Source organism: Mesoplodon densirostris, chromosome 12 (assembly GCF_025265405.1).
Source record: "Mesoplodon densirostris isolate mMesDen1 chromosome 12, mMesDen1 primary haplotype, whole genome shotgun sequence".
In the NCBI taxonomy this organism is placed as follows: Eukaryota; Metazoa; Chordata; class Mammalia; order Artiodactyla; family Ziphiidae; genus Mesoplodon; species Mesoplodon densirostris.
In genome coordinates this window covers 48,021,335-48,033,972 of record NC_082672.1, presented here as the reverse complement: position 1 = coordinate 48,033,972, position 12,638 = coordinate 48,021,335, and the positions used below count along the sequence as shown (strand labels likewise).

The window sequence follows — 12,638 nt, the reverse complement described above, 5'->3', positions numbered from 1 at the left end:
TTTCCTCTATATGTTGGTTATCCTTGCGCTGGTAGCAATTCCAGGTCTCATAGCCATACTAGATATTATCTTAGAAGCAGAGAAGTATCCAGCCCCCCAACAGATCGCCCCCTCAGATTTCATTACTCAGCAATCAATGGCAATTGATCATTTACAACTTGTAGATATTAATGGCATAGACAATAAACCATAAATGGCAAGATAGTAGATCAATGGCCTAGATCAATCAAGACTCATTCTTAGAGGAGGGGATTAGGTCACCATCTTCTAAATCACTTGACTAATTTGAAGTCTGACAGCAAGAAAGGAGGAATAGATGTTCAGTGTACCAACTGTTTATTATGGAGTAACAAACCACCTCAAAACTTAGTGCTTAAAATAATCACCAGTTATTCAGTGTATGATTTGGGGGTTAGCAATTTAGGCCGGGCTCATCTGGATGGTTCTTTCATTTGTTTTTGAATTTCAGACCCACATGTGTCTGAAGTCAGGTATGGGTGGACTAGTGGCTTTACTTTGGAGGGTTGGCTGGCTGAGGGCACATGCTTCTCCTACAAAAATTCTCTCATTCTCCAGCAGGCTAGTCTAGGCTTCTTTACATGGTGGAGGCAGGTTCTAAGAACAATAAAAAGACATGTTCCAGTGTGCAAGGGTAAGTTCAGCTTCTGCATGTGTCCAGTTTGCTAATGTCCTACTGGCCAAAAGTGATGGGTTTGTGATCATATTTGCAATATACCACACTGAGTTTGGTGTCATCTGCTTTGGCAAATTGTAGTCAAAAATAATTAGAAGAATAAATGTACCATTCTCCTTGCCTTTTTCTTTCACTTGATCCACTTCGGTACAACACTACTTTATATAATGGTTTAAGAAAAACTTAGATTTCTAGATATCCAATATTTTGGATTTTTTCTCTTCAACTATATAAAATATCTTCCTTCAGGCCTGGTATGATGTTTTTGCACCAGCTAGAATATCTGTTAGGAAAGCTCAGCTAGTTGGCTCTTTGCCTGATGAAAGGTTTAGAAACTTGGGACTCTTTCCTTGAGATTTCTAAACAGGGGTCAACATATGCTAAGGAAGTCTTAATTCATTAGGATAATGCCTATGCTGTGGCAATGCCATCCAGTTGAAGATTCAGGTACATGGTGACAGTTAAGCCTTTCTATACCTGAAGAGAGGTGGCCATTTCCATTTTCTAGTTTCATAAACTGAGAGAGCTAAAGGATGATTAAGGCTATGCTTAATCACATAGAAATCAAATATCAGAATTGAAATAGAACCTGAATTGTGGTCTGAATCCTTTGCTCAGTTATCTTAAATAGTTGGAATTTGGCCATTTAGTTACCTCTCCCTCTCAAAACACAATTGAAAACAAGAAAGTGAGCAAAAGAAGTCTTTAGCCCTTAAAAGTTAAGTTGATGAAATTCACTTTACTTGGAAGAGAGCCTCTTCAGACTCTTTCTTGGACCCCATTTACTCTTATGTTACCCACAATGATAACAAGTTTGGCTAGTGGTTTCTAAGCCCACAGTGGATTATAAGACTATTTCATAAGGGGGAAAACAGGCACAATTATAAGAGAAAGTGAAATGATGTCTAATAATTTGGCAGGAGGGAGAAGAGAGAAAACTTAAAAAAATTAAAATCAGAGGAAAAAAAATACAGAATTTGGATTCTTTCTTGAAAATGAAAACAGTTCCATTTAACTGGCATGGAGAAGCATCTCTACAATGGTGGTTTTATGTAGCATACTCACATAAGCCAGTAAGGCAGTAGCTACAAACAATATCTGATTTATCTTATTGCTCCCTTCAGATACCAGAATCTTGCTATATTTGTTAGTGCTCTCACATCACTCCCCCAGTTCAGGGAGTAGCCTGTTATACTTGGAGAAGCTCCTTAATTTGAATATTTACAAACCAATAAATGAATTTATTGAGAATGACTGAGCCCACACACTATAGAAATAACTACGCATAGTTTACTAAACAGCTAACTGGATTGTAAAAATACATCACAAAGCACAGATTTTCCCAACATGGGTCTAATGTTAACTCAGAGCACGTCTTCATCAGAATTAGTAAAGCCCGTAGTTATCTGTGGCCTAGGGCTTGTCACTAAGCTTTCTCCACAATCTAGAGTCTACAGCGTTCCTGATTCACATCTCTGGAGGAGCTACTTTCTTGTGGAATGAGGTCCCCGTTTGAATCTAAACTAGGAGTCACACTTCCCAGGGAATGTTTGACACTGGACTGTAAAGTCGAACATCCTCATACCTGTGACCCAGCTATTCTGCATCTCCCTGAATTCCCAGGAGAAACTCGCACGCATGTGCAACAGGACATGAGCTCAAAAATGTTCACAGCAGGGCTGATCACAACAAGGAAAACATAAAAACAGTCCAAATGCCTGCTGATGGGAGACTGGGGGATAAAATTGTCGTCTACAGGTATGTGCCTTGCCCTTAGAAAGAATGGTTATGGCAGAACTGAAGGATGGTTTTCATGAAGAAGTTTAAAAAACAAGGGTCCAAGCGCGGCTGCTTTGGCACGCACATGGCTGAGTGTTGAACTGAGTGATGATCGTGGCTTTCTTCCTGCCTCCGCTTAGAATACAGCTGTGCATGGCCTGTAGAAGGACCCACACACACACCCGCCCCCACTTCCCACTTTGGGAGCACTGGGCATGAGCGACCTTGGCAGGATATCAGGGCTCATGTGGCAGGTCCAGCAGTCAGGGCTGAGATGAAATGCTGCATAGTTCAGAGGTCAAGAGCAAGGGCTGAAGATAGACTGCCTTCTTTTAGATGCTGTCTCTCTAAGTTATCTTGTACATGTTACTGACATTCTTTGAGACTCATTCTTCCCATCTGTAAAGTGGAAATAATATTAGTACATACCTCATGGGTTACCATGAAGGTTTAGTGATAAAATCTAATAGGGTAGTATTTGTAGTGCCCAGCCAGTAGATTTTAAGGCACCCTCTTAATAGGTGCATGGGCAAAGGATGTTAAAGAGAATAAATACATCTGGGCAGGTCCCTAGAAGGACCATAAGAAGTGCAAGTGAGCTGGAACCTGTCGACGAACATTGACCCTGCTTCCTAGTGAATTGTCACCCAGTCAATGTCTTACAACGTGCTGGATCATTTTAAGGCCTTCCCCTTGTGAAAGAGTTAGAAAGGAAGTGAGCTGACAAAGGGAAAGAGGTGGGTCAGATGGTGGACTTTAATAACAAAGACCCCGGTCACCAAACAATTAAAATAATTTAAATATCCTCTCTTTATGAGGACAGAGATAAATGCAAATGTTCAAAGATTTCCATCCAAGAAGGATTAATAGACACACAAATAAAATTGATATTTAAAGGAGTAAGTTCACAGCCATTCCCAAATCTGAGTCCCCCAGAGGCTGGATTGATGAGCCAATTTCCTCTACTGCATGTAGGAAGCCCACCAACATCCATTCTGGGTGTGATTGTCACCCGAAAACCCAGGCCATTTTAATGAATTCTGCATCCCCTCCTTGCTGAAGCACACTGGAGATACAGCATGACAGGATGAGCGAGAGTAAGTGTAATTAGCACATGCCTTGCAATATTTTTCCCCCTGAGGATTAACTGTGCTTTTCTGGTTTGGGATAGAATCTTAAATCCAGGTTTTTAATAGCATCTTACTTTCTGAATCTATTTCTAGATTAGTTTTCAGCGTGAGCACATAATGCAATGATCTAAGAAATAGACATTTTGCACAATCCAGGGTAGAGAAGATTAGTTGTCCTTTCACCTTTCCCCGCAGTGTGTGAGAGAGAAGTTATGGCCGCCAGCATAGCACTCTAGATCTCTGGAGAGGACTGTTCCTACTAAAGTAAAGAGGGAAAGGACGACAGGATAGAGAGAATTATGAACATGGAACCAAGATTTAAGTCTTGGTTCTGTCTCTTCCCTGTCTCCACCTGAGCTGCTCCTGCCCTTGGGGACTCTGCTACAGCCAGGCCCTGCCACGTAAGGAGACTCAGCTGGTGGATCGACAGCTGTTTTTCTTGCACAGCACATTTAACTTACAAGATTTGGGACAAAATCTGTATCTTTTCCTTTCTCCACCCAAATGAAATCATTTCCTTTTACCATCCTGCAACTAGTTCTTACGGAAGAGGAGAGTTAGGGTTATAAAAGAGACAGAGAGGGAAGGGCAAGGAAGGAACAGCCAGCTTATAAGCATGCCAGGGTTTCATATGTGAGCTTGAAAGAAAGCTCACACTTGCAGAAGGACAGTGGTGCCTAAAGGCCTGAACTTGCCATGTTTGTGAGGATCACCGTTCCCATCTTTGCTGGGCCAGACCCTGGAAATGTACCATGTCATTCCTCGAAAGGAATCTTTGTTTCCTTGTTAATTAGCTATATTTTGCTTTTGCTTTTTAAAGATTGTTCAGGCTTTACAATATCAAAATCTTGTTGGGAGTTAATGTGCAATTTTCAAAGTCATGTTAAATCATGCAATGAAAAAAGAAAATACTCCCTAATCCTCATAACCTTGCAAAATGAAAAATGGCAAGGTTTGCCTTTTTTCCACAGCAAATGAAATTTGAAAAATAGCGTGAAGACTGCATCTAAACCCTCTCTCTGCCCTAAAATGGCATAGCAATCTAAAGAATGAGTACATGCACTAACATATGTTGTCAGCTGTCTTAAGAAGAGGGTGTTTCTATAATATGATGTTATTTCTTCAAGCTGCATTCAATGTTCTTGGCTGCCAGATGACAAGAGGGGAAAAAATAAGACACTTTTAGGGCAGAGGACAAAGACTCAAGGACTGGAGTGGGGGGAGCAGGGGAAGGGAAGAAAAAGTTAGTCTGAAATTTGCTGCTCCTCTGCCTGTCCTATTTAATTTTTGAGATGGGTGGGAAAGAAGCACATAATGTAGGAGTTTGGGGAAGACCACTTGCCTCAATGTTGGCAGTGATTTGGAGGACACTTTTATTTATTTTCATATTGAATGCTCCTTTAACCAAAGAGGCAAAGTTGGGTAAACATGTACTCAAGGCAGGAGAGAAAGACCCTTCTACTCTCGGGCTGTCCTCAGGGAAGTACCAGGGCTGCTGATATTCTAAGGGCTGGCCTCTCTCAGAGTTACTTTCTGAAGAGAGCAGTCACAAATGGAAGGACATGGTAAGTCTCTTTAGTGTTGTATTCAAGATCTGGCCTCTCCCAGCACACACACACCCCTCCCTAGCCTCAATTCTGTTTAAGAGAGAGTGTTGTTTTTAGTTTTGTTACATAAAGTGGCAAAGACGAGTAGCTTGAGAAGCTGGCCAGTGGGGCGTTTATGATGTCCCCTTCCATTACAGAGTTTTGAGCCTTCAGAGGATTTGGAAACTGCTGACAATGAAAAAAGATAATTGGTTGAGAATATAAATTCTTAACCATGCTTACTACATGTTTTTATTTCTTTGGTTTGGTCTTCATCCATGTCAACAGGGTTTATATGGTAAGTCAATTGAGGGTAGGCACAGTGCTGACATGCCCTAGATTTTCTAAGATAGCCCTGATTTCAGATGTTCCACTCTGTGGGCTCTTGAAATACTCTCAAATTTATCAGAAGATCTGCCCCATAGCTAGTCTGTCTATGTGGCAGACTAGGTTCTTAATTAAAAGTTTGTTGTGATGGCAGTGGCTAGTCCTAATTCATAGCTGGTCAGTGGTGACATCCAGGCCAGAGTCTTCTGATGCAGAATTGCTCCCACGAGTTGACACCATGGTTTTATTGTTCTCAGAGGTCCAGAGGAAGGAGAACACTCCCTCCATAGCACCTGGGATAAATTTTTTTTTTAATTGTGAGAGTGAACAATTTTGCTCGATAAAGTAAAATTTACTCCAGTGTCGGCAGTGAGAGTATGAATGTCTTTTTTAAGGAAATGATCTGCAGCTCATAAATTTTGCCAAAACATGAATAAAACTAAAATATCCCTAAGTGAACTTAAAATCATTCTGGAACAGCAAAGCTCCCCAGTGAGATGAAACTTGCTTTTTTTTTTTAAGCTAATCTTTGAAATGAAATTTTACTTTTCTTTTCCTTTTCAGTTTCCTTGATAACTTTTTCAACAGTTCAGTTGAAGAATTCATCACCTTTTGGTTCCAATGGACTACTGTAGCAATTTTAGCAAGTTAAAGTGCTTCAGTTAGGATCTTATGTTTTAATCCCCACCACCCTCTCCAAACATACACACTGCTGGGAGGGCAGCTTCTCTGAGTCACTGACTCAGGCAGCAGAAGGACAACTGCTGTAGACACTCAGCAACACAGCTGACATGTATTTGAAAAGTGAAGTGTTAGTGTCATTTAGAGAGCAGAGCAATATCCTCCATCAGAGGTGAACCCTTGGATTAAGAGAGAGTACTTAGTTCCCATAACATTTAGGGTCTGAAATAAGTGCTCGAAGCAAATCTCTTGACCCTGAAGTTGAGGTCAACTACTCTTGGGCAGGGTCAGAAACTTAAAAAAATGCTGTTAATAGAGTTTAATGAGGTGAAGGCTATTTCCAATTGAATCTTCAAAAGCCCTTCAAGCTGCAATTGGCAATTACTCTTTGCTTAAGGAAAATGACTTCACCCATTCATAGCCACTGATTCTTATTTATTGATATTACTTTATTAGAGACATTAAAGTAATATGATTAAAACATTTGAATATTAGACGTCTATGTTTATTCCTTTTCCTTCCTGCTCCAGCCATACCAAAGATCTTAAAATTGTCTGAACAAGCCATGTTATTCTATTGTTAGCCTTTAAACATGTTGTTTTCTCTTTCAGAAAAACTGTTTCCTCTCCTTTGCCTCTCTTTGCCTGGCTAATTTCTACTCATCCTTCAAGTTTCAAGCTACGTCTACTATAACTGGTTGGGGTGCTACTCCTGTGAGCTCCCTAAACCCCTGTGCTTACCCACCCTGTATTTGTCGCATTTTTTACTTGTCTGCCAGGACTTTCCATCACTGTACCATAAGTTATTCTCTCCAGTGCCTTCTACATATTAGGTCCTCAATTAATATTTTTTGGATGAATGAATAAATGAAGAATAAAGTAATAAAAAATAAGTAAATCACTTTGCGATTAGTGGAAATAGTGTCTCAAATATTATTGTGCATCAGGATCACTTAGAATGCTTGATAAAAATGTACATTCTCAGGTTCTAACTGCAGGAATTTTGCATGAAACACAGTGATAACTGTGGCAAGCTACAAATAATTTGTTACTACCAGAGCATAAAATGTAGACAGAAAATGGAGGTTATTGGGGCTGGAGGTAAGGTGGGGAGCAAGATTTGGAGGAGCCAGTCAATGAGCTTGGGTTTTATCTGCAGCACAGCTTATGGGGGAGTCAGCAAAGAGCTTTATGATTAGACTTCTGGTGTCTGTGTAGAAATTAGATTCAACATTGGTTCTCAACCTTGGTTGCATATTATAATTATCGGGGTAATTTTAACAAATAAGTAATGATGCCTGGGTCTACCCTGAGATATTCAAATTTAAATGGTCTGAGGTATAGCTTGGGCTTGGAGTTGGTTTTAAATCTCCCCAGGTGATTCTAACATAAAGTCAATACTGAAAACCACCAAAATAGAAGAGAAAAATTGTCCATACAATTTGGCAATCAATTAACTCTCATGTGACATCTCAAATTGTAGTTGTGTGTTGAGGAAAAGTAAATTTAAAACCAAAATGAGATATTACCACACACCTTCCAGAATGGGTAAAATGAAAAATAGTAGGAAACTAAATACTGGAGAGCGTGTGGAGCAGCCAGATCTCTCATATACCTGCTGGTGGGAATGTGTGGCAGTTTCTTCAAAGCTAACAATGCAACTACCGTACAGCCCAATATTTGTACTCCTGGGCATTCATCCCAGAGAAATGGAAACTTACATTGACAAAAACATGTATACATGAATGTTCATAGCAATTTTAATTGTAATAGCCCTAAATTGGGAAAAATCTAAATGTCCTCTAATGGGTGAATAGGTAGACAGACACTGGTATGTCCATATCATGGAATACCACTCAGCCATATAAAAAGAACAAACTATTGACAAATGGAACAACTTAGATGGACCTCAGGGGCATTATGCTTAGTGAAAAAAACCTATCTCAAAAGGTTACATACTATATGATTCTACTTACATAACATTCTTAGAATGGCAAAGCAATAGAAATGGAGAACAGATTAGGGATTGTGACTGGGGGTGGGTGAGATTACAAAGTGGTAAACTGAAGGAGTCTCTTTGGAGTGAGGGAATAGTTCTGTGTACTGATTGTGGTGGTGGTTACACAAATCTATACAGGGGATTAAATCGCATAGAACTACATGCTATTATAAGCACACACACATGTACACATACAGTTGAGTGGCAGGCAAAAACTGGGGAGAACCAAATAAAGTCTGTAGTCTAGTTATCAGTATGGTACCAATGTCAGTTCTCTGATTTTGATATTATACTACAGTCAAATAAAATGGCACCATAGAAGCTGGGTAAAGGATTAATGGGATTCTGTGTATCATTTTTGCAACTTCCTGTGTGTCTACCATTATTTATTAATTACACTTATTTATTTGTTTACTTTATTAACATATTGAATTTATTTCACATGTATATTTTTGTCTCCCCACCATTTCCATTTGTCTGACCACCACTATTACTATGCCCTAGTGGAGACTTCCTCCACTTCCACTGCAGAGATCTTGAATAGACTCCTGGTCAGTCATCTGGAAAGAATTCTTCACATAACTGATGAACTTGGCTTCCACTTTGGGAAGAGAACAAGCTTTTTCTATACTTGTTTGCATTTTTGCTTCAATGTCTTCTATAGAACTAGGTTCTTTTGGTGTTTTAGGAGTTCTTTCCTATTTTTTTTTTAAGGATTCTTGACCTTTGATCTCAGTGTTGAAGGTTTCAAGTTTTTTCCATTCTGGTTTGATTTTTGTGCATTTTTGCCTGGAGTATTTTATATAGATTTCATTACTGGAGCTTTTTTCTTTAGCTTCCTCATTACCAAAATCAACATCATCATCATCTTCATCTTCATCAGCAGCAAGTTTTACTTTTTTTTCTGTGGAAACTTGCTGTCACTTACAGGGGCAGAAAGGTTTTCCAGATATACTTAAGAGTTTCGCATCCTCCTCCTCTTCATTGTCTGAATCTGTATCTTCCTCCACAGCTACTAAGTGCGTGCACTAATATGCACAGGCCCTGAACCACACTTCAACCGTAAGATCACAGGTGGTGTAATTTCAAAGCTCTCACGGGAAACTGTTGGCTATACAGACATTTTCAAAGTTGCCAGTGTTACTTTAACTGGACTGCCTTCATAATTCACCACCTCTGCTTCAACAGTATGCAATTCATCCCTTGCACCAGCCCCTAAACTGACTGTTGTTAAAGATAACTGGTGCTCATTTTCATCATTATCCACTATAAAATGATAATCTTTGTCAGCCTTTAGTTGACAATCAAAAAGATAGTTCTGGGACCTCAGGGTCCATGCCCACGTCCACTGAGTTTTCCATGAGGTTCGTGGCACATGTTTAGGTGGGAGAGGAGGTGGACAGAGATAAACAACTACTGTCTGGAGAATAGCCATTATTTAAAAAAATTATAGTCATGTTGTTATTCATTATTTGTATTACTTAAAATTTCATGCATTTATATTTAATTCCTTAGCTAGATTAGAGATTTAAGTATAGTGACAGTGTGTTATAATTGTCCTAATTCAAGTCAGTATAAATCAATTCAATGAAGTTAAATTGAATTCATTTCAATAAACATTTGAGGGCCTATTAGACACAAAATTAGTGAGGTTTATTCTTCTCACCCTTAATATTATATTGACCCTCCAGTATAGCACAGTAATGTGGACACAGCAAGATCTCAAAAAATGGTATCACTTGACTGGCCATATTAATTTTTATAGTGACATGTCCTTCTCTTATTTACATAAATGCTGCATTTTCTTTACTCTGTTTTCTTTGTCTGAAAAGATGAAACATATCTGTAAGGAAAACATGTTTCCAAATTAATTTCTGCTATTTAGATTTTTAAGCCACAAGAACTTAGGAAAACATTGATATGCCTCATACATTTATATCAGGTTTGAAGTTGCAGGTATGTTTTAGTATATTATTTTACAGCAGAAGACATATATTTCTATTCTTACCTTGAAATCAGGACAAAAACAGCTTAGGGTACCAAATGAAATTCTTGGTCTTTTTTTTTTTTTTTTTTTTTTTAAATAATCACCAAGCTTAAATTTGCGGGTAGGAGGGCGATTTTCTCCATGTTTTCTACCTGGTTCAACATTCCCAGACAGCTATCACAAGCCAAATATCATTTCAGTAAATGAGAAATCCTTGTTTTCGGTACTGATTGGCTTTATTACACATGAAGGTTAATTGGGAGGCTTCTCAAGCTTATCTGGGTAGTGATGAACAGTTGCAGTAGATTGCACTTCCCCGACCACCCAGCTCCTACATCATTTTGACCGAGCAATACCCAAACAAAACCTTGTGCAGCTGTGCAACTGGGGCGTCATTTAACTGCACTGCAAACCCTAGCTGCACTTGAACCCAGTGAGCAGCTTCACAGGAAGCCAGAGGGAAACAAAAAGCCCCAGAGGAAATGTTCAATTAGCAGTGGTGCCACCCCCACCCCCCGGACCACTGCAGCTCTAGGATTTGACTCCTGGAGTTCCAATGTATTGCGCTTAATTAGATCTCTATCCCACATCAATAAGTGGTACCACCCACAGCAGAAATGTGCTTGCCTGATACAGAGGCACTAAATGGCAACAGAAGAATATCATTGCTAATTAAGTAGCAAAGAGAAAGGATGCCTCTAACTGCCTTGAAGAGCTTATAAAGCGCTTTACCTGTCTTATAACATCTTTAATAAAAACAGCTAAGATGTTTGAGCACTTACTATGGGCTAAGCATTGTACTAAGTGTTTCACGTGTATCATCTCAGTTAATCCTCTCCATAAACCTAGGATAGATCTACTAGGCATATGTTAGAGATGATGCCTAGAGCTCTTACAAAGCTTGTCTAGGGTCACAAAGCCAATAGGTGTTTGAGCCTGGACCCGAGTCCAGGTGCATCCTTCCTGAGAGATTCACTCTTACCCTAATGGATAGGTTAACAGAGAATGCTGTACAAGGAACTCATTGAGAGAAGGTTACTTCGTGGAGTAGTTATTAAGGCAGCAGATATTTTTCCAGTTCGCTTACCAATTGGCCAGGTCACCAGGTGGATAACCAGTACTCTCTTTCTCTGGTTATCTATATGCATGTTTGGGATGACCTGCTTTTTACTGTGTGGTATTGTGATGCTGCAATGTTTGTTAGGGAGTTAAAGTTTTCAGGTAAAAACAATTTGCTTAGTAATACAGGAAGTTTGTCAGTAATGCTTTGGATGGTAGATAGATGTGTGCCATTGGCGCCCCTCTTGCTGGCTTCTCCTCATCCAAGGCTCCTCTTCCCACGACCACCTCTTTCTTCTACACAGTCTTGTCTTGTCATGATCTTCATTTGGGGCTTTAAGGGGCTTAGTTAACAGTCTTTTATTCCACTGATCCCTTTTACCACTCTTTTCAGTTCATGACAGCAAGGAAGTGGAGTAATAGCTTAAGAGGGCAGGTTTAAAATCAGACAGATCCAGGTTCAAATGCCAGTATCGGCACTTGCTGACACTTAAAACACACATTTTGGTCACGGAAACACACATTTTGGTCAAGGCACTGAATTTCACTGAGCCTCAGTTTCCTCATCTGTGAAATGTGAGTAACAAGGACACAGCCTCTTTGGATTGTTGTGAGATTGATTTAAAGCCTTATTCCTGGCACGGTGGAAGTGCTCAAGTATCAGTCATGAATAACTGTCAACAACAGCAACAACAAAAACTGCAACAGTTCAGCCCCACTCATTTCCAATTCATTGTACCTGCTCTTCCCTGAATTTGGAATTTCTTTCTTCTTCACTAATCTCTGAGCTTCCTTAGGCTCCACATACTTTTTAGCAACCATGAAGACCACGTGTATATAGTTCTGTGCAATTGCAAAACTTACATTGCTCTGTATTCTAGTCGCCAAGTACTGTAATAACCATTAAAAAATATTTTCCCTGATATATTATTTTGCACCTGTGTAAACCTAAGCAGCTGTGCTCAGCTATGTATAAATATTTGCTTATGTGCTTCTGTTACATTTATTTATGTGATTCTGTCTACAGCCAGTTGCTCTATAAATGATAAACTCCTCAGGGCCAAGGACCTCACTCTCTACTTCTGCAACAGATCCGAGGATCCGGGTATCCTCCCAAGAATAGATTTCAGGAAGGCTGAAACTTGAACATATAGTACTGCTTTAATAAGATGTTAATGACTAGCTTCCAAACACTGTGTTCTCATTGAGAGCATCATTTCTTAAAGCAGTTTCAGCCACAGCCAGTGTTCTGTGGAAATGTTCAATTTAGAGGCCTTCAGTTGGTGATTTTTCACATTTTAAAAGTTAAAAGAACAAAGCTATAATTTGGGAAACAACAAGTTAACAATCAAGAAAAAGAAAGAAGGGTTTAGTAATTGTTACTTTCAAGAAAGCTT

At 39.4% G+C, this 12,638-nt stretch overlaps 1 pseudogene; it reads right to left on the bottom strand.

The window, feature by feature from the left end:
- Positions 1-8,633: 8,633 nt before the first annotated feature.
- On the bottom strand, positions 8,634-9,556 carry LOC132499842 (nucleophosmin-like; annotated as a pseudogene).
- Between the last annotated feature and the right edge of the window lie 3,082 nt (positions 9,557-12,638).